At 37.5% G+C, this 27,663-nt stretch overlaps 2 long non-coding RNA genes across 2 annotated transcripts in view; one reads left to right on the top strand and one right to left on the bottom strand.

Moving 5' to 3' along the window:
• Window positions 1-21,185, top strand: part of LOC146332319 (uncharacterized) — a 56,313-nt gene extending 35,128 nt beyond the window's left edge. Inside the window, exon 2 of the long non-coding RNA XR_014772234.1 lies at window positions 20,737-21,185. This is a non-coding gene — a long non-coding RNA (uncharacterized LOC146332319). The remainder of the gene's footprint in view (window positions 1-20,736) is intronic.
• A 367-nt stretch (window positions 21,186-21,552) lies between these two features.
• On the bottom strand, window positions 21,553-26,435 carry LOC146332318 (uncharacterized). Its single transcript, XR_014772226.1, has 2 exons — window positions 22,292-26,435; window positions 21,553-22,128 (listed from the first exon to the last, which is right to left on the bottom strand). It is a non-coding gene; the product is annotated as an uncharacterized LOC146332318 (long non-coding RNA).
• Window positions 26,436-27,663: the final 1,228 nt, after the last annotated feature.

The raw sequence follows: 27,663 nt of genomic DNA, 5'->3' as shown, positions 1-27,663 counted from the left end.
TTCCACTGAAATAATAAAACAATACATGCACACACAAACAATACAATTAAAAAAAACACTTTATAAGCTTATGTCCATCTCAGACACTTCCATAAGTCTCCCAATCACAAAATGGGAAAATGACTTCTCTGTGTCTCCCAACCCTGACTTCTGGATACAAATCAATAAAAACATCTTCTCTATAACCACACACACACATTTGCAACTTATACAATATAAAACCACAGAACCCACGTCACTCAGAGTAAAACGTTTAAAATGGGATTGTCAGACACAGACACCTGCTCACAGTGCATACTGGGGAGCACAGATGATTATTTGCATGACACTTGGGTCTGTCAACCAGTTCACTCCTTTTGGACAGCAGTCTCTGAGAATCTCTCCATCATCTTGGGCCGCAGAGTCCCATTGTCCTCATCACTTTGTCTGCTGGGAAATACTGCACAAGGAACTCCCCCAACCAAATACTACAACCCACTGCTAATTTCTCTGTCACCAAGAAAATAATCTTCCAAAACTGGAAATCCAAAAACTACATTCACATCAATCACTGGCGAAACTCTCTTACAGAGAAACAAAAACAATGATTTATCAGCCTTTAATGAAACCTGGGATATATTCTGCACCTATCTCAACTTTAATAATACGATCAATAAACCAAAGCCACGTACATCACAACAGGACCCGCGATCATAATCATTTCTTTCTGTACAGACATAAACATTAATTAATTAATTATTCATCTGTCCATATGCTTCTGAATTTACCATCTCTATTATGAATAAGGGGGGCAGCCCTTATTCATTATTATTATTTTTATTATTGTTATTGATGTTATTATAGTTCTTAGTTTTTCTTCTCCTCCCTGATTTATTCCTACATTACACAATTTCCCTAATAATGTATTTATAAGACTGTTAATTATTATTAAAATTTCTGTATATGTTGTTGCATAGTTACCCATTTATATATCTGCAATCTGTAAAAAAAAATCCCTTATTTTATTTATTTGTTTATTTATCTTCTTCCTCCATCTTCCTTTCTTTTCTTTACTTAAATACACACAATGAAACAACACACACACGAACTGTATAAAATCCCCTGCTAGAGGACGATTGACGTCATGGCACGCCACTCCTACTCTGCCTGAGACTTAGTGCGCGTGCACACAACTTGTGAAAAGACTTTTCAACGGAGTGAACAGTTCATTACCTTCACTCGGCTTCTCAGTTCTGCCATCTTTGTTCTTTGTTGCAACAGTGTGCGTTGGTGACAATGTAAGTTATCACAGGTTGTTTATTCTTCAGCCAGAACAGGAGGTGAGATTTTAACTGTCAGTCTGTGAACAGCAGTCTGCTGCTGGCTAACATTAGCATGAAGAGCTAGAAGCTGCTGTTTGGTGACACCGTCAGCTGCTCTGTCTCGTTGTAGACTGTCAGTCTTGTTCTTGAAGTCTGTCGCTGACACTGACTTCATGTCTGAGTCTGAGTGTCTGAGTGTGTGCTGCTGTGATCAGTGCTGTGGTGGGTGTGACATTACACTTAATGTGTGCTGCAGGCCTGACGTGACCATCATGCACAGCATGTGTTTGACAATGACGGGCATAGAACCGGATATGTGGCGCTGACCATCCGGTCACCGGTCAGGGTTCTGGTCTCTGACCCGGTCGATCAGTGCATCTCTAATAAATAACTAAAAATTAAAATAAAGATGACAAAAAAAAGAAAAGAGAAAGAAAGGAGAGGGGAAAAAGTACTGAATAATATGGGCAGACCCCCAACTGAGGGTCTGGTTGTTGCCCACTAACCAGCCTCACCATTCTCTCCTATTATATTCTAATTCCAGTCAAGACCCTGTCTCTTGGGTTTGGGGGTCTCGGCCCGCCTCTGTCACATTACTGCCACAACAGGGACTCAGGTCTACTCTCTTGATGGTTGGGTCTAGCATCTGCCCCCCACCCCCACCTCATGAACACACACACACACACACACACACACACACACCTTAAAATATATATATGTGAGTGTAACTCAGATAGTCTCATTAGGTGCGTTCGAGATGAACTGCATCTCGCCTGGAGACTAAACGAGATCAGGCGGCCACAGCAGGAGGTGGAGACAAAAAACTGCAGTCAAGTTGGACAGTTTCCAGCAGACTTAAGAGAAAATACAGGAAGTGACACTGACGTCACATCAGCACTTTGAAACTGTTTTTCTGATAAGTCACATATAAAAAAACTTAATCTGCTTGTTGACAGATTAAAACTTCATCGCACAACATCAGAATAATATATCCAGCGTTAAATATTACAGTTAGTAAAGTAGTATTATATACAACATGTGGTGTTTGTTGTCAAAATTAAGAGCCAATCAGAGCCTGTCAGCTCATCAATCAGGTGACAGCCAGGCGTTTGTAGTCGGTGGAGAGCGACTGTGGCGCCTGGTTCTACAAACTGCGGCTGCCTCGATCTTGTGAGCTTAGCGTTGCCCACGTGTGCGTGACATCAGAGCAAGTCGGGATCAAGTCGGACACAAATCTAACCAGCATGCATTGTGCAGCGATCACTGCTGATCGATTCTGCGCAGGCCTGGATCATCTGGAACGCACCTGCTGTCTCCTTTGCACTCCATATGTATGCATATGTATTTTTTAAAAATTAATTAATTTGTTGATTCCCCCTCTTTTTGACTTATATTATTACCCCACCCCCCTTTTTTTAATTGATTTTTTCCTCTCCTCTCCTACTTCATTTATTTATTTATTAGGATGAGGATGTTTGAACATATATGCGCAAATACAACATTACAGCGCTTTTCTGTTCCCCCAGTGGGCGTGGTTTTCCTAGTATCGCTCCGTGACATGATGGCGGCGGTAGCAGTTGAGGACAAGTCACAGTCAAACAGCTTGTTGAACAACTAAACACAGTCAGTATTTCTCTTACCAGTAAAATATGACTTGACTGTGGAGAAAAGCCTTCAAACTAATCAACATCGTCTGTCCTTCAACCAACAACTGAACAAAATATTAAAATGATTCAACAATTTTGTGTTTTGTGTTGATGTTGTCTTCGCATTTTAACTCTTGAAGAGACGATACTGTCATATAAATACAAATACAAAAAAATACAATACAATAATACAATAAAAATATAAAAAAAATTATTTACTATAAAATAATACAAATAAAAAATACAAATACAGGTTGGGTTTGAGAAGGTGATTGTGACTCACACGTAGGGCTGTGTGATTGCCTCTAAATTTCAAATTGTAGATTGTCATTGCTCTAGATTGCCAATACACGATTAAATTGGCAAGGGGGCAGGGGCGACACGTGTCCTTGGCACATGTCTTATGTTGATCGCTACCAGTCATCATGGCTGCCAACACTGACACTGCTGTGGCTTTGGTGGCAAAGAAAAACGCCACATCTCCAATTTGTGAGTTTTTTGGGTTTATCCCAGGTGCCAGAGGTGAGCCGACGGACACAACAAAGCCTATCTGCAAAATATGCAACAAATGTGTGTCCGTGAAAAATATTCAGACAACCAATTTATTTGCGCACCTTCGTCTTCATCATCCTGCTGAAGCCACAAAACTCCCAATCCCTCAAGCTAGCATTTCAAGCACTGCAGGTTTATACTTTTTGTTATAATGACGTTATTTTTAATGTTTTGCATCACATGCAAAAGTGAGTGACACCACTGCGCTGACAAGCCGGAGACGTGTTGCTCCTCCTCACTTCAAGTCGCTGTCATTAACTTTTAACCTGCAAAGGCGGCAGTGCCGCAACACTGTAGGAATTTATGAAAGCCCTTGTGTGAACATTTCAGTAGTTACACATTAAAACAATATTTATTTGCAATTAGCCTACTCTGTTGAACGACCCCGAAGCATGAGCAAACGGGCTGTGTCAGTTCGAATCAAAGAGATGCGCCCTGTCACTGTCACAGGGCTGACAGTGTACCCTGTGCTGAGAGGAGAGGAGAGAAGAGAGAATGTGGATTGTAGGTCTGTTTGTAAACAGGGCTTCTCTAACAGTCATGTATTTCCTCCAGAAACATCTCTTAATGCACAGTAGAGTGCCGTTTTTTTTCAAAATTGCCTTGATAAACAGCAAATCGCCTGGCAACCTTCCAATCGCCAATATATGATTTGATCGGTGATCGTCCCAGCCCTACTCACACGTACTGTGGTTGGACTCCGACACTTCTAATTCACATAGTTATATTTCAGAAAATCCCAAATGATTTCATCATAATCTGGTTGTAAATATGAACAGAATGATTAATGAGAAAATAAATCATCTGTCAAGACTCTAAACATGAGAAACATAAAGAATGTGTTGTGTTGTCTGTTCATCATGAATATGTTGATAAAATAAATTATTCAAACTTACCTTTCTTATAATATTTGTACAGTATCACAGCTAGAAGAACAACAACAATGAGAAGAAGAACTGCAGCAACTACACCACCAACAATCCATCCAGTGTATGACCCTGAAACAGAGAAGATAAAGTTAGTGTCAGAGTGAGAATGTAAGTGCAGATGATAAACAGCAGATTGGAGCTCACAGTCCACACAAAGAACAACTAAAGGTGTTGATGTTCCTGCAGATTCAAACCCCACTGGGATGAATCTCAGCAGGAACAGTGATGTCAGCTTGGATCTTATGTCCAGTTTCCTCCTGCTTGTCTTCACAGCTCAGAGGTTGGTTTTGGTTTTGCTCACAGTAGTGAGGAGGGTGATGTTGTAGCATGGTCCTGTTTCTGAGACGTGCTGCTCATCAGTATGAAGACTGTTTGAATCACTGTCCTGCCACCTCCACTTCAGCCTGTTTACATGTGACTGTTGTTAAACTGCTGCTGTGTCTGACATCTGCAAATGTGTGTGACAATCTGTCTACAGCCGAGGTTCTCTACACACTGAGCCCAGGACACCATGGACTCTGGATTACGTCTTAGAAACACGTCTTTACTTTATCACAGTTTCAGGAATTTCTCAATCTGTCATCAATACAGTCCATCTGTCTGTCCATCCTTTCATCTTAACATGCAGCTCAGATAACTTTGATTCACTGAGCTGGAAAACTACAAATCTGATGTACTTTACATGAGTATTTACATTTAACCCTACTTTATACTTCTTCTGGTATTTTTGTTTTTACTTTTTACTCTCCTACATTTATCAGACATATAGTAACTAATTACTTTGATATTACAACAAAACATGAGTAACTCTGATACTTCTGTACTTTTACTCAAGTGGACTTTTAAATGCAGGACTTTTACTTTGTGAGTTGTTCTTCCACCACTGACTGCTGCTCAGTGACGTCCAGATTAAAATCATGATGAGCTTCTTGGTGGAGGGTCGACTCTACAGTTATTGGAGCACAATGAGAGGAGAGATACACAGTCTGGATTTATGCAGCATGACGCTCTTAAAGATAAATAGACTTTAAACTCATTAATAAAAGGATATAAAGAATATTTAGAGATTCTTGTTCACATACAGACTGAGACACAGTTTCACATCTCTCCACATACATGCTGCTTTAATACTCACAATTACTACAACTAGAAAATCATCATTCATGTTTGAAACTTGGAGCTACAACCTGAATAAGAACTGATAATCAAAACTGATTTTAGCACTAATTCCAAGTTTAAAACAGTAAAAACTCCAGTTCAAATCCTTTATGTGCCTCCATGGTATCAGATTATTTCCAGGAACTATCTCTGTATATATTTAGAGTTAAAGTCTGCTCCTAGTTTTTACTTTCACTTCAGTTTCTAGTTCAGTTCAATAAAATGATAAAATCCTGACTGACTAAAATCTTCTCTCCATGTCTGAGTGTTGTTTGGGCTCCTCTGATTGGTCGACTCTGCTGTTGCTGTGCTTTCTGTCTCCAGGGCTGCAGACCTGTTGGGAGGTTCATCAGCAGCATGGACACACCTGGACACCTCTGTGTCGTGTCTTTGCTTTCCTTTTCTTTGTTTTTACAGCAAAACATCCAGCAGCACATTTTCACTCATCCACTCCAGACACTACTGACTTTCCACATTGAGAACATGTGTTTGTTTGTGTGTCTCCTGTTTGTGTCTCAGTCTCACAGTCGGCCTGTGACAGTGTCTTTATGTTGTTTCTTATGTGATTCATGTGGAACTTTGCTGCTGCACTTTCTCATTGGGATTAATAAAGTTCTCTATCTAATCTATACAACTACAGATAATCAAACCTTCAGAGAGCCTCGCTGGATTTTGGTGGAACATGTGGAACAATAATTCTTCACTTTCACAACATTTTGTCTTTTCACTTGTGGAACAGAAATGTCTCTGATTCTAATGACTTCAGTCTCTAAATTGTCCTCGTCTTCATGTTTTCATTAAAGCTGTGATGATTAATTAACTATTAAATGAATTGCAAAATACTTTGATGACTAATTAATTGGTTTGAGTATCTTCTAAGAAAAAGAAAAAGAAATCAAAATTTCTGATTTCAGCTTTGTTACGTGCCACAGTGTCTGTGTGGTGCTGTGCCCTCCTGTGCTCAGGTTCTGCCCCTCCCCCCCTTGCAGGTTGCAGTGATTGGCATCAGGTGCAGCTGCTCTGCAATCAGGACCTGGTGCTTAAAAACCTGGAGCGTGCAGCCAGTCAGGGCCAGTGGGCCATTTGGCAGACTACAGTGTGCTAGTCTGTAGTCTAATCCTGCAGCAGCAGGTTAGACTACTTGTGGCGGTTGACAAGTGCTTTGCTAGCGCTTTCAGCTAGTGAAGTCACTTGTCTTTGTGTTTCATGTGCCTTGTTTACCTCCACAGTTGGCAAGGGCACTTGTCTGGGCGCCCCCATGTGCTTTGCTAGTCCTGCCAGCTAGCAAAGGCCCTCGTTTTCTGTGTTGTGTCCATGTTAGCCTCCCTGGCTAACATGGACACTTCTCTTTTGTGAGTGTGTGTTGTTAAATTTTGTAAGTTAACTTAACCCTTTTGTTAGTTTAATTAGTTAACTTAATTTGACACACTTTATTAATAAAAACTTTTGTTTACATTTTTGTCTCAGTTCTCCTTCCTTCCTTTTTCTCCCGGGTAAATTTAATGTCGCACCCCTCATCCCCTAGCCCAACTTTACAAGCTTCTTAAATATGAATATTTTCTGGTTTCTGTGACAGTGAACTGAATATCTTTGAGTTTTGGACAAAGTAAGACACTTGAGGACGTCGTCTTGCACTTTAGGAAACACTGATCAACGTTTTAGTTGACGTAAAGTTAATTTAAAGTTTTTCCATGTGTTAAAATCTGTGATGATGTTTGATGATTCATGTTGTCATTATCACTGATCATAGTTTGACAAGTGAAGCTTTCACACTTGAACTCATTTGACACCAGTGTCATGTCTCATCATTTTCTCTGACCTCTTCTACTCACTCAGCAGCTCATATGTTGTGTTTTCTGGATCAAACTAGTTTTGTCAGTTGGTTCAATCAGCGACTCCACAGTTACACCTGGTAGTTAGTATGTGCTCATATTTCTAACAACAAGATCAACTGTGTGGAAGAATCAGTTTGTGCTGGAACTCATTTTCATTTGGTGATGCAGAAATCTTCACTTATTAACCACATATATACCAACATATAACAAGGTCAAATACAACAGAGGAGACTGTGATCAGGACTGACCTTCAGTCCATGTACGGCAGTGAAGAAGTGCTGACCACAGCTGGATATCAACATCTGCTTTTTATGTTACAATATGGAATAACTTGTGTCACGCTGCACAAAACTGATGAAATGATTCATGATGTTCATGTTCCTGAAAGCTGCGTTCAGACCAGGATCCAAAATTTACTTTTTGTCCACCGGCTAAATATTTAGTGAATATTCAGATTTTACCAGAAACTCAATAGATTAATGTTGTGTTTTTAACCAATGAGTGAAACAAATCTGTCAGTTACTTTAATATTTTATCTGCATTTGTTTGGTGGTTGGTGATAATTTTGGTCTCTTGATCAGATTGAACAGAAACATTAATGTGGTTTATTTAATCCTGTGATTTTGACTGTTGATTGATGAACCAGTATTCTTTATCAATTTAATTTTTCACTCAACTTACTTATAATAAAAATACTAATAGGAAGAATCTCACCATGGATGTACACAGAGGTCTCAGCAGAAATCTGATGGCAGATTTCCTCCTGTGTGACGACACAGCGATAGTTGTCAGTCTTGTTCACAGTAGTTTTGAGGATGATGTCGTAGTTGCCTCCTCTCTCTGTGACCTTTACTTCTTCAGCAGTAAGGTTGTTTCCAGAACTGTCCTGCCACTCGACTTTAGGTTTTGGAAAAACACGTCGAACGTCACACTGAAGCTTTGCTTCGTCATCTGTTTGTTTGAGTGACGTGATGCATGGCTGTGGAGATGCACCTGTGAACACAGAGAACAAACAGGGACATTTTACATGTTATATTGTGATGTTTTTCCTTCATCACATCTCTTGTATGTGGATTACAGCATGTTTAAGAGAAAAACAGGGACAGAGAGAAACAGAAAAGTTCATGTCTCAGTCACATGTTGTAATGTGACTGAGGTTTGGACAAATCTTCTAAATATGGTGGAAGAAACATCGTCTTTAAAATAAATCATGACATTTTTTGCTTGTTGTAATAAAATGTAATGTAATGAAACAGGGTCTTTAAGGGTGTGTAACTACTTGTGTTAAAATCTTGACAGATTTCATCAGAGTGTACTTTATTTTTACAACAAATAAAGAGATTATTATAAATCAATGAGGGTAAAACTGAGTGAAACAAACACAAACACACAACAACACAACATATAAACACACATTTGTATAAAGTTGCTTTTAACTCATTCTACTCCTGATTCAGATGCTTTTATATTTATTTTATTTTGGTTGTTATTCATTTATTCGTCTGCCTGTTTTACTCACTTTACATATTTTTTATTTGAAATACTTGCTTTTCTAACTGAAACTTTGTTTTAATATTCTGCACGTTGTAACTTTTGAAAAGATGCAATAAATAAAGTTACTATTATTAATAAAATTCAGCAGCAGCTCAAACTACAGCCTCCAAAATGACCATAAACTTTTCTCTTAAATAGTTTTAACCAAAGTGAACATTATAACTTGATGACAGTAGGATTTATTACAGAGCTGTTGACAGGTGAACCTCATTAACTGGTAACTGAGTGGATGTAGTTTGTAATGTGGTTTTCTACACGTCAAAGAATCATTAAAGATAAAATACACACTGATCAATATACTGCATTGATTTTAGTGCAGGTAACTCATGTTTTAGGTGGAACTGGAACTGAACAATATATCAAGATTATATTGACGCTGTGATTTGAGATTCGATATTGTTTTAGATTTTGGATCATTATATGATGATGTAACAGAAGTTTTGTCTTTTCCTGGTTTTAAAGGCTGAATTACAATTAAGTGGTTTAGTTTTCTGAACTTAATATGATGCTCTAGTTCTTCTATTATTTACCTTTATATCTTCATAATGGATGACTATTTATTAAAAACTGCATCATATTCTATACCAACTTCACGTTTGCACTGTTTAACAATTAGAGCTGTAGATCTGTATATATCGAGATAAATACTGTATGTCACAGAAAAGTCTATAAATATTGAGATGTTATTCATAAACCATATTGTCCATCCAGACGTGTCACACACTTGTTGAAAATACACATAAAATATAATTTCTAGTCACCGTTGTTACATTTTAAAAACCTTCTTGTCTGTATCATTTAAATTTACAGAAAGTAAAAACATGTTTCTTTATTGTAAAAGTCTCTGGTTTGTAAGTGATGTGTAATCAGTCCAACACACAGAAGAATGATCCCAGTCAGTTCAGCACAGTGATTCAGACACATTTAATTATCTTCAGTTTGAATTAAGATTGAAGTTTTTCTGACTGACATCAGACCTGTGGAGCCAATTCACACACTCACAATGAGGGATTAGTGATTGTAACACTCAGTTCTATTAATGAATCTATGAGAGGCAGGAAGTGACACAACAACAATCAGGACTCACCTCGGATGTTTTCCTCCCATCGGTCTTTTATGATACAATCTGAAAGGAAAAACAGAAACATAATAATGTCAGAGTTCTTGTTTGATATCAAGTTAACATGCAGGTGATACTGGGAAAAAACTGAAACGTGTGACTGTTTATTAGACTGATTTAAAAGACGTCTCAGATTTGACAAACCATCTGAAGTTGGCAGCACATTTACACATGAGACTGGTTTGTGTCGGTCCTGGATGGGTTACAGTCAAAGAGTCAGAAAACACATCTGTCAGAGCCTCCTTACTACCCTGCTGTGAGAGAGTCACCAATCCACTGATCCTGAACGATACAACTGCCTCCAGAAGACGATCAATCATGATCAATATCTGTAACACAGATCCATCAGAGGCCTGTCTCAAGAAGTAAGTTCAGATAATCAGGACATCTTTGAGTTATCTGGCTTTACTACGACTAACACTGTTGTTGTGGAGACTCACAAAGCTGATCATCAACTTCTCTTGTTAACTCAGAACTTTCTAAACCAGCTGGAAGTTCTCACATATGAAACCAGATTTATAACAACTCACATGCAGGACTCAGAATAGACATGATGGGATTTATACTTATTCATTTCATGATAGAGAGTCAGATGAGGAAATTTATATCACTCTCTTATCTGTACGTTAAATATAAAACTAGACTCAGTTAGCTTAGCTTAGCACAACAACTGTAAACAGGGAAACAAGTCTGTGTCTGCTGAACAAAAAACATCCACAGTAAAACTCATGTAAAACTAATTAACATGTTATATCTCATCTGTTTAACCTGTTAAACTGCCTGGTAAACACTCAGTGCCAAGAAACAGTCTGAGACAGAAGTTTTCAAAGTGGGAGGTGGGCCTCCCCAGGGGGTCCAAACAGATCCAGCAGAGGTTCAATGAATGAAAGTGAAATTACTTTGATATTACATTATTTATAAAAAGGAGATCACATAGAGTCTCCTAGACGTGTGTGACTTGTTTAAAGAGACAGTTCAGAGAAACAGTATTGGTGAATTTTTACTGCACTGTTCGTCTCAGATGCGTTCAGGTCCAGAGAAGTCTGCAGTGTTTCTGGATGTTGTTGATATGTGTCTTTCTCTTTTCATGGTAGAGTCTTAACTTTCATTTGTAGATGCAGAGACAAACTGTGTTTACTGACAATGGTTTTCCAAAGTGTTCCTGAGTCCATGTAGTGTCCTTTATACAATGATGAGGGTTTTTAATGCAGTTTTTAATGCAGTGCTGCCTGAGGGGTCAAAGGTCACAGACAGTCAGTGTTGGTTTTCAACTGAGGGAAAATAGAAATAGAAAAATATTAAACTTTCATCATCAGAGTTCAGTTTTTGTGTGGACCATATACCATATATATATACTAACATAATCAGTGATGATGATGATGATGATGATGATGATGATGATGATGATGATGATGATGATAATAATAATAATGATAATAATAATAATAATAATAATAATAATAATAATAAGTGTGTTGAAGCCATTTTTGCTGTGGTATCAAAAGAGATATTGATTATTGTTTTTTGTATACTGCTAATGTATTGAAGTTTTAAATTCTGGCATCTTGACTTGGGCTGCAACTACAATCATTTTCATGATTGATTTGTTGTTTTGGTCCATAAATGATCCATCAGTTTATCTGTTTGTTTGTTTAACAGTTGAAACAGATAAACGCTGTCAGACAGGAAAAATAAATTCAACAGATTTAATGTTTATGTGTCTTCTAGCTGAAGCTCATCTGCAGCCCTCGTCCTCGGGGCAGGGCCTCGTCCAGATGTGTTGTTCTGATTATTTGATGAGAATTTAACTTGAGTCCATCTGGGACACTTGAACCAGTCTGTCTGTGAAATGAACAGGTGACTTTATAACTGTTTCATGGAAGAACTCACCAACAACAAGTTTAATGTAGAATATCTGTTCAGGCTGAAGATGAGGAAAATGACAGGTGTAGTTTCCACTGTCAGACTCCTTTGTATCTCTGATCCTTATGGAGGCGTCACCGAACTGCAGTTGATCAGGAAAATAAGTTACTCGTCCTCTGAACTGCTCGTCTTGACTTGAAGTGACCTGTGTGCCTTTATCACACTCAAAGACCTCCTGATTAACATCTTTCTGAACAACTTTCCTCCAGTTAAAGTACTGATCTGCAATGTTCTTCTTGGGTCTGATGAAACAGGGTAAATCAGCTTCACTCCCTTCTGTCACTTTGACGACAACTGAAACTGAAAGACAAAAACAATCAGTGTGTTCACATGCAGAGTCATCAGGTTAGAAAGAAAGTCAGTTAACACATTTACAGACCACCACAATAACTCAAACACCAGTTTATGAGCAGTTTAGTCAGTAGTCAGATTTCTCCTCTCTCATATTATATTTGGTTACGTCTCATGTTTGTTCAGACGTATTTTAAGATCACAGTTAATCAGGTTAAACAGTTTTTCTTATTGTGCTTTTACAAATTATATTTAACTGTGGAAACTGTTCAGCTAACACCAGGAGAAGATTCAGTTTAATTCATTTTATTCAGTGTGTGTGTGTGTGTGTGTGTGAGGTCAGCAGTCTAATGTCACGTACTACTGGACCCATCAGCCTCAACTTTTTTTGAGAACATTCATGACTGTAGTCTGAAGGACGTCTGCGATTCACACATTTTGAAAAACGTTTTTATATAAAGGTTGTTGTGTTAGTTTGGGCTGGAGACTGCTGGTAGTTTAGTTATTTGTGTCTTTTGTTTACTTTAGTTTCTGTTTTAGGTAGTTTAGGGGGAGACGCTGGGAGGGACGGCCCACTGCATGGTTGACCCAGCGTCTTCCCTCCTTTTCTTCTTTTTGTCTGGGGTCTCCAGACCCCTTTTGCTTCCCTTTAGTTTATGTCTGTGTTTTGTTCAGTACTTTGGCTTTGTGGGTAAACTGTTTCCTGTTTGGTGTGGCGTCCTCATTCATATGTTGCAGCCTCCTGCTCCATATTGATCCCTGATTTTCTTTTTTGTATGGCTGGCAAACTACAGGCCCTCTCTTTTAGTCCGTGTCAACAAGTCAAAAATCTTGGTGTAATATTTGATGCAGAACTGAACTTTGAGGCTCATATAAAGGACGTCACAAGAAAGGCATTTCATCATTTAAAGACAGTTTCTCTCTCAAGCCAATGCAGAGACACTTATTCATGCTTTTATTACCTGCAGGATGGATTACTGCAATGCTCTTCTTTACTACTACAATTACTCCAAAACTCAGCCGCTCGAATGCTGACAAAGACCAGAAAGAGAGCTCACATTACACCGATTTTAAAGTCTCTGCATTGGCTTCCTGTACGTTTTGGAATTGATTTTTAAAATTCTTTTATTGGTTTATAAAGCTCTTAATGGTCTTGCCCCTTCTTATTTATCTAACTTGCTTTTACCATATGAACCCAGCAGAGCCCTCAGGTCTACTGGAAGTGGCCTTTTAACAGTGCCCAAAGTTAAAACTAAAACATACGGTGGGGCATCTTTTTATTACTCTGACCCCCGTTTATGGAATAGCCTACCTGAAGATCTGAGAACGACATGTAATATTAATATTTTTAAAAGCAAACTTAAGACCCACCTTTTTAGTCTGGCTTTTAACTAACTTTTTAATTTGATCAATTTTTAGATATTTTATTTATTTTATTCTATTTTATATTTGTCAAATACTTTATTTTATTTATTTATTTATTTATTTATTCCTGTTTTTATTATTATATATACTTTTATTGTTTTAATATTTAAAATTTATCTCCTGTGTTTCCTCATCTCATTTCTTTTTAATTCAAGATGGCGTTTCCTTAGTATCATGATGTAACATGAGATACTTCTGGGTTTGTGTGATCCTGTGTGTGTGTGTGTGTGTGTGTGTGGGTGGGTGGGTGTGTGTGTGTGTGTGGGGGGGGGTATTCTCCTTTCTATGATTGTAAAGCACTTTGTGCTACAATTCCTTTTGTATGAAAAGTGCTATACAAATAAAGTTATTATTATTATTAGGGCCCGAGCACCGCGGTGCGAGGACCCTATTGAAATCGCAAGAATTATTATTATTATTATTTTTCCGATTATTCCTCCATATGAATTGCCTTTTTGGCGGTCGCATCAGTCGCGGTGAAAATTGACGCGTAGCTCCGCCCGGGGCGGCTGTGGCGCGGGGGTGCGAGGGCCCGTTCATCGCTGCTTGCAGCTTTTATTACTATTGTTATTGTTATCATTATTATCAACCGCAGTTTTCAACGTGAAAATCAACGTTGAAACGCTGTTTGTAATGTCTTTTTTTTATCTAAACCTTTAAAGTTGTGTTTTCTTGGGTGTAAACTTCCCTGAGTTCTTGTTTCCACCCATGTTAATCAGATAACGCACACTTTCGGTTTAGTTCAAATTCACATTATGATAAATACCAAATGAACCAGGAGGACTCTGTATGTGGAGGATCAGATGCTGTTATAGAATAATCTGGATTAATACACAGATATGTTTTTTTTAAAGTGAAACTAATTTGAATTATTATTATTATGAATATGAGAGACGTTTTCTATTTATCACTGACAGATTAACGCTACGTAACTGTAAAGTGAAAATTTCTTACCGTTTGCTTGTCCGAGTCCAGTCAGCAGACACAAACACAGGAACAGATTCTCCAAAAACGTTAATTTAAGTCTTATTTCCATCATGTTATCATGAACTTCAGTCCGTCTAACGTCTGTGGCTGTCAGTGGGCTGTAGCGCTGCTCCAGGGTTGCCAGGTCTGTGTGAATACGTGCTTATCTTGTGTCAGTTTGGTAGGATTTGGTTATGAATAAAATAATTTCATTAAAAACGTCTTTCTATTTATAGTCACTACTGATTGAATTTGCATGCAAAGTAGGTCCACCCAACAAGTAGACGAGATTTTCATAAAGCTACAACATTTTAAAAAATAGGACAATTCTGCGGGAAAATCATAGACCTGGCAACCCCGCGCTGCTCCCTGCACACTTCGTTTCTGAGAAATTACGTGACCGATGAGGTCTGACGCTCACCTCCTCTCTTTGGGCACAGTGATGGAATAACTTTTTTTTTCTTTTTTCTTTTTTTTTATATCAAACTTTACGCCGGGGGGCGTAAAGTTCATAAAATGAAGAAAAGATTTAGATAAATATTTTGCAAAGCGTACCTCTCAAGCTTACAGAGGTTTTTAGTATTAACAGTTATTCATACAATTAGATACAGAATAATGTATTGTTGGATGTACACAGTCAGTTCTAAACAAGTCTGGTTTTTTTTTTTTATAATGAATTCAGACCTGCAAATACAAAATTTGCACAAAATAATAAGATGTGAGTTTATTTAATAAAAAATGTAAAATTATGATCTTTGCTTCACTGCCTTTATCAATAAGTAATTAATAAAGCATTGTTTGGGCATATTCCAGTTTATATACAAAGAGATATAATGACATGTGTCATTAACAATAATAAATGATCATTTTTTTTCCCCTTGTAGCAAACGTCATTTTATTTTACATTAGGTTAACTTTATACCGTTACCATAAAATGACATCAGATAATTGGGTCAAATCATTTTTATAAAAGTATTTTACCTCATCAGATGCTTTTGTAGCATCAAGTTACACAGTTCTGTACAGCGAAACCTCTGGAACTGTAACACATTTTTATCCCCAGGTTTGAACCGTGGTAAAATAAATAAACAAATAAATAAACAAATAAACTGTACAACTGTTAATTACAGTTTTTGGTTAAATGTAAGTGAATCTCATGACATCCTGTCAGATCCACATTTGTGTTCCCCAGCTTGAGGAAAGATGCTGCTTTGGTGTTTGGCACAAATTTACCCTCAGATGAAGTTATATCATCAAAATATGATCGGATATTGCTGCTTAGACAAACTGATTGAATGACGCTGAAGTTCAACAGAAGAGAGGAGCAGTTAGCAAACCTGTGCTCTGGAGCTGCAAATATACCTCACCCATTCTTCTTTTGGTGAAAATAATTGAAAGCAAATATATGAAATATATGTAATTTTTGAAATGTTTTGGTTTGCTTCAATTTTTCTAATTTCTAAATTTGATCCGTGCCAGAAAACACACTTGTTCCAGACATGAGTTGACAACGTCCAACAATTTAAAAATGTGTTGAAAGTCTTCCAATCCTAAAACTAACAATACTGATAACACAGGTGTAAACAAGTGCTATTATAAATCATATTTGTGCCAAAATAGATTTTTTAAAATCATAATTTTGTCCTTTTAGGTCCAAGATTTCTGGTCAACTCTGTCAGACTTTTACAAAAACATGATTTAATCAGGCATAAAAAGGGTCAGCTGTACCCTAAGGACCCCTGTCTCACTTCCTGGTTTTAAAAAAGGCCTGAATGCTGCTTAAACACCTTTAAACTTTAAATTTGTAGACAAATTCATTAAATTATATTGTTATCAGATGTGTCTCAACCATAACATGTCAACTCCATATTCTAAATCAAAGATAAATAAGAATTATGGTTTAAAAATGTGTATTTTGATTCACATTAAGAGACTCTGAGGCACTTTAAAAAATCTCACTACGACTCTGCTGTGAAATTAAAAAATTGAACATTTTGTTGAAAATTGATTAATAGGTTTGCCCATTATAATGTTTACTAGCCAAAGGTTTGATCTTTTAAAATATATTTCTCGCATAACTGAAGAGTTAAAATCAAAACCTGCTTTTGTCCCAATTCTCAAGAATGAGTTACTTACCAGCTGGAAACCTCCCAGCATGCACCACTGTGTTCATTATCTGGCTGTTCAAGACATATTCTGATATGTTGTTGATAATTCTGACCCTGAATTTGGTCTGTTGGGAAAATTTACTGTTTGTTGTTCACAAAAACAAAATGAAAAAATCAAGGGAATTATATATAATAAATTTAATGATAATTTTAGTAAAATGCCATTTTCACTCAGTCTGATCCTTGATTCATTATATTTGATAATTAAATAAAACAGTACATATCTGACTCATGAAGTGAGCGAGCTGTGAAGACGTGTGATCTGTTCTCTTATTTAAAGATTCTTCCTGGCTCTATGATTTTGTTTGTATTAATGATTTAATGAATATAGCGGCTCAGCCTACAACTTAAAGCCACTGAGGTGCTGCTCAGGAACTTCCTCTTCAGGATAAGTGTCCTTTGCTTCACCACAGAGAAGTTGCTGGGCAGAGACACATTGTCCTTTCTAAAGGGCAATGTCAGGCCATAGTGTCCAGCCTCAAGCGTTGCAGAATTTTCCACAGTTTCCATGAACTTGATGTCTTCTCTTGACAGCCCCTTCTCCTCTGCAGCGCTCTCACTGAGATCATGGTTGTACTGCTCGCTCAACATGTCCTCCCAAAGAGGCATATGTTTGCACTCTCCAGTCTCCTTTGATGGATTTGACCTGGACTGGCAGGATGGAAAGAAGACAGCGATCACTTCCGGCCCCTGTATGACCACAAGTTTTATGGGATTCTGTGACGTTGCACGCTACTGGCTCTTTAGCACCTTCACTGTCTGCAGTGGAGATTTTATATTCATCCCCATCAAATATCAGAATGTCTCTTGCTGACAACACCATTAAACATTCTCGTTGGACAAGAGCTGCTGTAATTTCATTTTGCCTTTGCATTATGGCACAAATATCTCCAAACTGTTTTCATCCACTGGCTGAGAATTGAAAAGAGGAGGCTGTATTTCATCCATAGACTGGGCAGTGAGCAGGGGATGCTGCCTTTCATCCACTGGTTTAACATGATGCAAAGAGGGTTGCAAAAATTGAGACTGTGCATCACTTGCGTGTTGTGAGGGTAACCCTGCATTTGTGAGTCGGTCTGCTGCTTTGATTCAGCCGTTTGGTGCTGACTAGCCTCCCGAGGCTGCATAACAGTTGTTGCTGGATAAGTTGTTGGTAGTGTCCAGTTCTTACTCTGCTGCAGTTTGTTCTGATTTTCAGGTTTGTACTTTGCCAAAGGATTTAGCTTGTTTGCAGTTGCTTCCTTTCTTTTTTCCCTTTGCAGGTAGGAATTCATTGCATGCTGCTAGCAGAGTTTCTCTTCCTTTTCAGTTGTTGCTGTTGTTCCTCCAAAGCATGTGTTTTCTTTAAAGCTGCAACACGGGCAGGCAGTGCAGCTCTGTCTGCCTCTGCTTTGACTCTTGCAGAGGACATAGTGCTTGATTTTCCATTGCATGCACTTTTTTTGCTTGTGTGTTTGCTTGCAACATTTGAAACCCCGTCTTTTGGATTCACATCATCATCATCATCATCATCATCATCATCATCATCATCATCATCATCATTATCATCACCCTTAAGTGCATGTTGTTCAGTACATTTTACCCATCTTTTCACATCAGATATTAATTCATCATTACCAAACATTTTTGCTTTGAATCATATGTCATACTTGTCTTTTTCATCATCAGGCAACAAACCCATCAAAGAACCATGAACACCTTTTGCTTCATCACACAAATTAACAAACTCATCAAGAGCACATTGCACCTCTGATTTTTTAATCACCTTTTTGCATAAGTGCATGAAGTGCAAACCAAAATTAGGGCCTGACGGATACTGAATTTTTGGGGCTGATACCAGTATTAGGGAGTAAAAATATTTCAATATTGATACATTGGTTGATACTCTGGGTGGCCGTTTGACCATTTTCTAATTCACTGTGAAAATAAATTGATTCACATTGTTTCTCTCCAGGAAGGAGGGGCAGCTCTCACTGTTGTATGATGGGATAAATTAACAGAGAAGGCTGAGAGGACAGCTATCAGCTGAGGAGAAATTCTGATCTCATAAATTCTGTCCCTGATATGACCAGTTCATGTTTATGAATCATCAACATTTCAGTGATTACATGATAGAGGAGGATCCAGTTATGTTTAATGTTTAATAAAGTTAATAAAGCGTTGGATGCAGTGAAATATCTGATTTATCTGTCAATAAATTTAGTTAATTAATCAGTTAATTTGAAAATAAAGAATTTCAAAGACAGATGAGTTATGGGCCTCATGTTTATTAATTTTATCTAATAAATAACCCTATGATTAATATTTGTTTATGAAGTGGCTCCCAGGCAAAACAAGGTGAGAATCTCTGATACAGAATAAATACATCAACATTTTTTTCAGTGACAAAGATATGAAATAGATAATCAATAAACTTTATTCTTCAAAATGATGTCAGAGCAATGAAACAAACTTTCTCTTGTATTTTTAATAATTATAAATAACTGTAAATAAAAAGAACAAGTAGAGACTGAAGACGTGACGGACAAAAAAAATTCATGTCTGATAAAGTTTATCTGGATGAAATCCTGCAGCCAGTTTAAAGTGTGGAGATTTTTCTGTAATAACAGACAACAGGAGGTAACTGTAGTTTTATTTGTTTATTTAATTCAGTCTAAAAAGTCTCCTCATGTTATTCAGAGATCAAATAAGAGAATAAAAGCTGAAGCTGCTCTGAGGCTCAGAGGTTAAAGGTCAAACATGAACCACAACTCTCTGCTTCAAGTCCAGCTGGAGATGTTTGTAACATCTCTCCACCATCACTGTCTAATAATGGAGCTAAATACTAAATATTAAATAGATGTAAAATCTTTCTGCATCATCAGGATCAAAATGATTTATGTGATTAATGTTCAGCTATAATTATCATTCATGCATCTTTTAGTGTGATAAACTGTTTGTTAGAAGTTTTGTTGTAAAGATGATTTATCTTCTATGTTGTTTCATTCAAAGTGTTTCTGATCCTCTAGAAATCTTTATTTAAAAAGCAACTGTTACAAAACAGGGATCGTCTTAAAATCCAGCCAATAAAGTAAAATCATTTTTATTTCTTTTATCAAAGTTTGAACACAGAAACATAAAAACACAGAGACAATGAAAAGTTTTAAATGTTTTATTCAAGCTTATAAAAGTATAAAAATGATTCAGTGCTGCCTGAAATGACAAGATACAAGAATATAATCAGTTAACAACATAAACACACATGAAGCTTTAATCTCACAGGAAACAAGAGGAAACACTCAGTGTCCAGATTATCAGGTTCACTGAACATTAAACCTTCATGAAGGGAGGATTCACTGGTTTAGTTTTAACTCAGTTTACCTTAAGAAATAAACAAGACAGGCGTTTCCCAAATAATCTGAAAATATAAACACACAATTAAAAATCAAGTCACATTATATTTGACTTCAGCTGCAGAATAATGGCATTATTCTCCAGTGTAACAGCTGTCTTTGGTTCAGTGAAGTCTGATGTTTTTGTATTTATTCAATCATCCACTGATCATCTACAATGATCATTTAATACGTCACAATGTGAACTTCAAAACATTCAACGTGTCTGAAATACAGATAAAACTGAGTTTATGTTTTTCTCTGGAGGTAAACAAATCAACAACAGGCTTCAAATCTGCACTTCAGATGTACTTTGATTGAAAAAGTCCCTCATTATAAAAACTTTGGCCTCTGGATTGATGACAAATTAACTTTTAAATCACACAAAGACAATTTAAGACACAAACTAAAGATGCAACTTCCTGTACAGTAACAGGTCCTGTTTTTTTTTCTAGTAAAAATGAAAATAGTTCAAACATAAAACTGCTCAAAACAAGGTCTGTGGATTATCTTTAAAAAACAAACAAACAAACAAAAATAACAGGTCATTTCTTCCATTTCTGGAAAGATTCGCTGTTTCTTTTTTTTAAATGCTTTTTTTTTGCCTGTCTGAGTTGAGTGTCATTTAGTCCCACTGTACTGCAGAGAAGTCAGACATCTCTTTGGCTGATATCTTCAAAACTCTGCTACTCACACCAAAACTATCTTGATGGATAAATAACACTACAGGCCAGAGCAGAAATATGTATTTTTGATTTTTTAGGGGGGACTGTCCCTTTAAAGGTTTAAAGGACACTTCAACATGTGGACAGGATTATCTATTCAGTTAAATGTCCTCAACAACAGACCAGAGGACAGTTTTATTTTGACCTGACATCAGAATGAATCTACATTTACAGAAGATTAAAAATAAGATGCATAAATTAATCAGAATTAAAAATAAAAATATAAAAATAAAATCAGCACAGAACAGAGAGCAAGAAGTCATCGTCGTCCTCAACAACATTAATGAGCAATAAAAGTAAAAATATGTTTAGTCAAAAACTTTTCTCTTAAAGTTGAACAAGAGTTGAATCAGAATTCAAGACAAACTATTGATTGAATAGTCATTGAACAGAATGATTGATTAATAATCAGTTCTGTCAGCATTAAAGGCCCCTTGTTCTCTTCTGTTGTCACCTTGTTAACTCCAATCTGTCTGATAAAATCAAAGTACCTGAACAGAACCGACCTCATCACCACACTGAATATTTACATGGATGTTGGACCATTCTGCTAAATCACTCATTATATTCAATCATGACGTCCTCATGTCTTTTTTTCTTTGATTTATTGTGTCCTGAATTTTTCCTTGGACACTATTTGCACATGTTTTGATTTATTAAACACTGAGTGCTGTGAGATAATGGTAATGACTCTATATTTTTATATATTTATTGTTAGTTAGCTCAGTATTTCAGGGGGCAGCTGTGCTGTTGTCTTACTGTCCATGATGTTGACAGGTGATCTCATTCTGAGGACAGTATATGAAGACACTTGGTTAAGTTGAGGGACAGATTGTTGTCGTGGTGACGGGACAGTTTCCATATGAAAGCAGGATGAGCTTCATGCATATTAATCACTGAAACAACCTTCATTTTCAGCATCACAACTGTCTGCCTCAACACAACCAGAATCCAAACCTCAACCTGAAACTAAGTTTAACTTTAACCTTAAAACCAGGTTTAACACTTAAACTGACTGAAATAAGTGAAGAGCAGAAAAAATCCAGCAGAGTTTAAAACTCAGATTGACTTTTAAAAGATTTAACTTCTACACTGCACTTGTATCATGGTTCCTGTTCAGCTCGACTAGTTCATCTTGATTTCCATTTGTTTCCGTCTGTGAATCTGCAGGAAAGAAAACAGTTTTATTCAAGAAAATTCCAAAATGACTTGATCCTAATGAGAAAATAAAACATCTGTCAAGACTCTAAACATGAGAAATAAAAAGAATGTCTTGTGTTGTCTGTTCATCATAAATATGTTGATAAAATAAATTATTTAAACTTACGTTTCTTTCAACAGTTGCAGAGGCTACAGCACAACCAACAGAACCACCTCTTGAAGCCTTCCCAACCATCTGCAGCACCAACAAAGAATCCAGTGGAGAACCCAGAAACAGAGAAGATAAAGTTAGTGTCAGAGTGAGAATGTAAGTGCAGATGATAAACAGCAGATTGGAGCTCACAGTCCACACAAAGAACAACTAAAGGTGTTGATGTTCCTGCAGATTCAAACCCCACTGGGATGAATCTCAGCAGGAACAGTGATGTCAGCTTGGATCTTATGTCCAGTTTCCTCCTGCTTGTCTTCACAGCTCAGAGGTTGGTTTTGGTTTTGCTCACAGTAGTGAGGAGGGTGATGTTGTAGCATGGTCCTGTTTCTGAGACGTGCTGCTCATCAGTATGAAGACTGTTTGAATCACTGTCCTGCCACCTCCACTTCAGCCTGTTTACATGTGACTGTTGTTAAACTGCTGCTGTGTCTGACATCTGCAAATGTGTGTGACAATCTGTCTACAGCCGAGGTTCTCTACACACTGAGCCCAGGACACCATGGACTCTGGATTACGTCTTAGAAACACGTCTTTACTTTATCACAGTTTCAGGAATTTCTCAATCTGTCATCAATACAGTCCATCTGTCTGTCCATCCTTTCATCTTAACATGCAGCTCAGATAACTTTGATTCACTGAGCTGGAAAACTACAAATCTGATGTACTTTACATGAGTATTTACATTTAACCCTACTTTATACTTCTTCTGGTATTTTTGTTTTTACTTTTTACTCTCCTACATTTATCAGACACATATAGTAACTAATTACTTTCATATTACAACAAAACATGAGTAACTCTGATACTTGTGTACTTTTACTCAAGTGGACTTTTACTTGTACTTCTTTTTTACACATTTACATATCTAATGAATATTTAGAGATTCTTCTTCAACATTATATAATTATTCTTTTTTAACCATCAAGTGGATCTTTATCTTATTTTGGAAACTGTTTAAGAGTTTGATCATTTATTTTGTTGTGAAACAACAGTTTTGGTCATTATTTCTGAATCTGAATTCATCCTTCATCATAAAATTCAAATAAATTCTCTCATCAGTTTCTGTTGGTTTAACAGTCAGAATTACTACAATTATAAAAAGATAATTAATGTTGGAAACTTGAAGCTTCGACTGAATGAGAACTGAGACACAGAAGTTTTTAATCTGTTCATTTCAAAACTGCATTTAAAGTAAATGATGAAGTTGATAAAAGTAAAGAGTTTTCTACTGACTTTCCACATTGAGAACATGTGTTTGTTTGTGTGTCTCCTGTTTGTGTCTCAGTCTCACAGTCGGCCTGTGACAGTGTCTTTATGTTGTTTCTTATGTGATTCATGTGGAACTTTGCTGCTGCACTTTCTCATTGGGATCAATAAAGTTCTCTATCTAATCTATACAACTACAGATAATCAAACCTTCAGAGAGCCTCGCTGGATTTTGGTGGAACATGTGGAACAATAATTCTTCACTTTCACAACATTTTTTCTTTTCACTTGTGGAACAGAAATGTCTCTGATTCTAATGACTTCAGTCTCTAAATCGTCCTCGATGAAACTAATGAAAATAAATGAAAAAGGATAATAAAAAAAATGATCGTAGGGGTGTCTGTGCTTCTCATCTATTTTCTCCAACTATTTCTACTTTTTCCCCATTCTTTAACTATTTCTTTTCCCACTTCTTTATCAGTTTCCAGCCCTCTACATTAGACTAGTCGACCAGTCTAAATTAAATGTTATGTTTAACTGACAGGGAAATTAGTCATCAGGAACATCCCGACTAACAACAAGATCTGTGGAAGGGGCGTGACTTGGGCGCTCTACTGCAGCACGACCATCACTCCCTGAGACCTCCGAGGGTCGATCTCACCAAGTTAACTTCAGTTTTCCAAACAGACAAACAACTGTTCCTGACTGTTCAATTACTCTACCAAAAACTCGATCAGCTCGTTTCGTTACACGAAGAAGTTAATGAAGCCTGGAATTTGCTCACAGCATCATTGTATCTCTTCAAAAAACAAACCAGGACCTACAGACCTCCGTAAAAACACTCACTGATCAGATGCACACTGTCGCAAAAGAGAACAAATTGATGAAAGAAACAATTCTGGACTTACAGACCCGTTCCATGCATGATAACCTCATCTTCTCAAAAAAGTCACCTGACAACCCAGAAACACTGATAAAAAACTTCATGACCTCACATGTGAAACTTCCACCTGACACCGTCCATAACATCACATTCCACTGAGTTCACCGCCGCCGAAAACGATCAGACAACAGACCCAGACCCATCACAGCCAAAATCAAACATATTCAGCAAAAGGAACTGGTCAAAAGCGAGGGAAAGGAACTAAAAGGCACCACATTTTGTCTCAATACCCACGAGAGATAAACGAACGCCGGAAAAATCTTTAAAGAAAACAGGAAAAACAACAAACGTGCATCACTGGTAGTCGACAGACTTCATATTGACGGACCGTTATTCAGGAGCAGAAAAATCACACCATGCCTCTTCTAAACCAACTGAGATGAATCCAAATGAACAGAACTAACAAAAATAATAAAATGAACTGAAAATAACCTGCAAAAAAAGGAAGGAAAAAAAAAAAACGATCCAAAAAATAAACCAAAATGAACCATAAGGTCTGATTATTGAATAATTATTATTGAATAATCACTCTTACATCATAATTACTCTGTTTAGAGTATTACAGACCTCCTGCCCGACCCGCTCCTCTGCTCAAGGAAACTGTGATCCCAGTAAGGCTCTCAGCAGTGTCCCTTGTTTCCTTTGTTCATGTATTGTGTATGTTTTTGTCACAGTCTTTGTCCTTCATGTTCTGTTTCAGCCATGATATTGATATTCAGTCACATGTTGGCAGTTTATGTTGTATTACAGAATGTTGATATGAACAAACATCAATACTATCCCTGTCTGTCTCTCTCCTACTCCTCCTACACACACACACACACACACACACACACACACACACACACACACACACTCCATCTCCGCTCTCACCTTTCATTCAAAGACATACTTAACATGTAATCATTCAAACACTTAACTTCACAACGTACGTGGAAGTTTATCATTATTAATGCGTCTATTAATCAAACAACATTCACACTCTCTAACATCTACAGGCCCAACAGTGACGATGACGCTTTCTTTCATAATTTCTTTTCCTTACTACATGACTCAACAAATATCATATTAGCTGCTGACTTCAATACTGTTATCAACCCCACAATAGAGCGTTCAAGTACCTCTGGCAGCTCAAGAAACTGACATTCCACTGAAATAATAAAACAATACATGGAAGATTATGGACTTGGTGATAGTTGGAGAACAAGAAACTCATCACTGATGGAATACACATATTTCTCCCCCCTCCATCAATCTCACTCCAGAGTTGACTTTTTTTCTCATATGCAAAACATTCACCCAACATATTCAATTAAATACTATCCATCCAATTATAATCAGTGATCATTCTCCAGTTTCACTATTAATAAATACTCAAGCACATATCAAACATCCCACAAGATGGCGTTTCAACACGTCACTTTTAGAAGATCCCAATTTCAACTTTATGGGCATCCTTCCTGGAGATGAACGACTGTTTTACTCCCTGTTCTTGATTATGATGATGTAATTTATAGACATGCTGCTGTTATAACCCTTAAGCCCCTGGATGCAGTTCACCACTCTGGCGATGCCTACAGTACCCATCACTGTATTCTGTATAATAAAGTTTGCTGGCCGTCTCTCTCTGTGAGACGAGACCAACATTGGTCAAAGAGTGCTTTATTTACACTCACTCCTTTTGGACAGCAGTCTCTGAGAATCTCTCCATCATCTTGAGCTGCACAAATACACACAATGAAACAACACACACACGAACACACACACATAAATCAACAACCAAATAATAATATCTCTATAAAAATAATAATAAAAACAAAAACAAAAAGAAATAAATAATGATGCACCGATTCCAATTTTTTTGGCCGATTCTGATTTCTGATTTTTTTCAGGGCTGACCTGCTGATTCCAATTTTGGCCGATTCTGATTTTCAGTCTTTCTAAGAACTATAATTGACAGCATTTATAAACATTTTTGCAACTTTTCTTGTGAAACTGAATTGGATGTTCATAATAAAACACTGACTATTAAATAACTTACATATTCTCTCCAAAAGTGGTTGAGATGACAGCCAGGCCTTATTATATCATTATATTAATATTATTAATATAATATAATAGTACTAGAAGGAATGCGATCTTGTGAGATTTCATGGGATGTGATTTCACGTGATCTCCTGTGGAAGCAGATGTAAAGAAACCAGAGACTAACGTGGTGCAACAGTTTGCTGCAGTAAAACTTTGCTGTGAGAAAAACAGACGCAGAAGTTAAGAGTCTGGATGAGAAAATGTTTGAGGAGACGCATCAACACAGGTTGTTTATTCTTCAGCCAGAACAGGAGGTGAGATTTTAACTGTCAGTCTGTGAACAGCAGTCTGCTGCTGGCTAACATTAGCATGAAGAGCGAGAAGCTGCTGTTTGGTGACACCGTCAGCTGCTCTGTCTCGTTGTAGACTGTCAGTCTTGTTCTTGAAGTCTGTCGCTGACACTGACTTCATGTCTGAGTGTCTGAGTGTGTGCTGCTGTGATCAGCACTGTGGTGGGTGTGACATTACAGTTAATGTGTGCTGCAGGCCTGACGTGACCATCATGCACAGCATGTGTTTGATAATGACGGGCATAGAACCGGATATGTGGCGCTGACCATCCGGTCACTGGTCAGGGTTCTGGTCTCTGGCTGGTCGATCGGTGCATCTCTAATAAAAAACTAAAAAAATTAAAATAAAGATGACAAAAAAAAAGAAAAGAGAGAGAAAGGAGAAGGGGAAAAAAAGTGCTGAATAATATGGGCAGACCCCCAACTGAGGGTCTGGTTGTTGCCCACTAACCAGCCTCACCATTCTCTCCTATTATATTCTAATTCCAGTTAAGACCCTGTCTCTTGGGTTTGGGGGTCTCGGCCCGCCTCTGTCACATTACTGCCACAACAGGGACTCAGGTCTACTCTCTTGATGGTTGGGTCTAGCATCTGCCCCCCACCCCCACCTCATGAACACACACACACACACACACACACACACACACACACACACACACACACATATATATATATTAAGGTAACTCAGGTAGTCTCATTAGGTATTCGAGATGAATTGTGTCTCGCCTGGAGACTAAACGAGATCAGGCGGCCGCAGCAGGAGGTGGAGACGAAAAACTGCAGTCAAGTCGGACAGTTTC

The sequence above is a fragment of the Lutjanus erythropterus genome, chromosome 2 (assembly GCF_056507025.1).
Source record: "Lutjanus erythropterus isolate fLutEry1 chromosome 2, fLutEry1.hap2, whole genome shotgun sequence".
Lineage (NCBI taxonomy): Eukaryota > Metazoa > Chordata > Actinopteri > Lutjaniformes > Lutjanidae > Lutjanus > Lutjanus erythropterus.
This window is presented reverse-complemented; position numbering and strand designations above follow the sequence as displayed.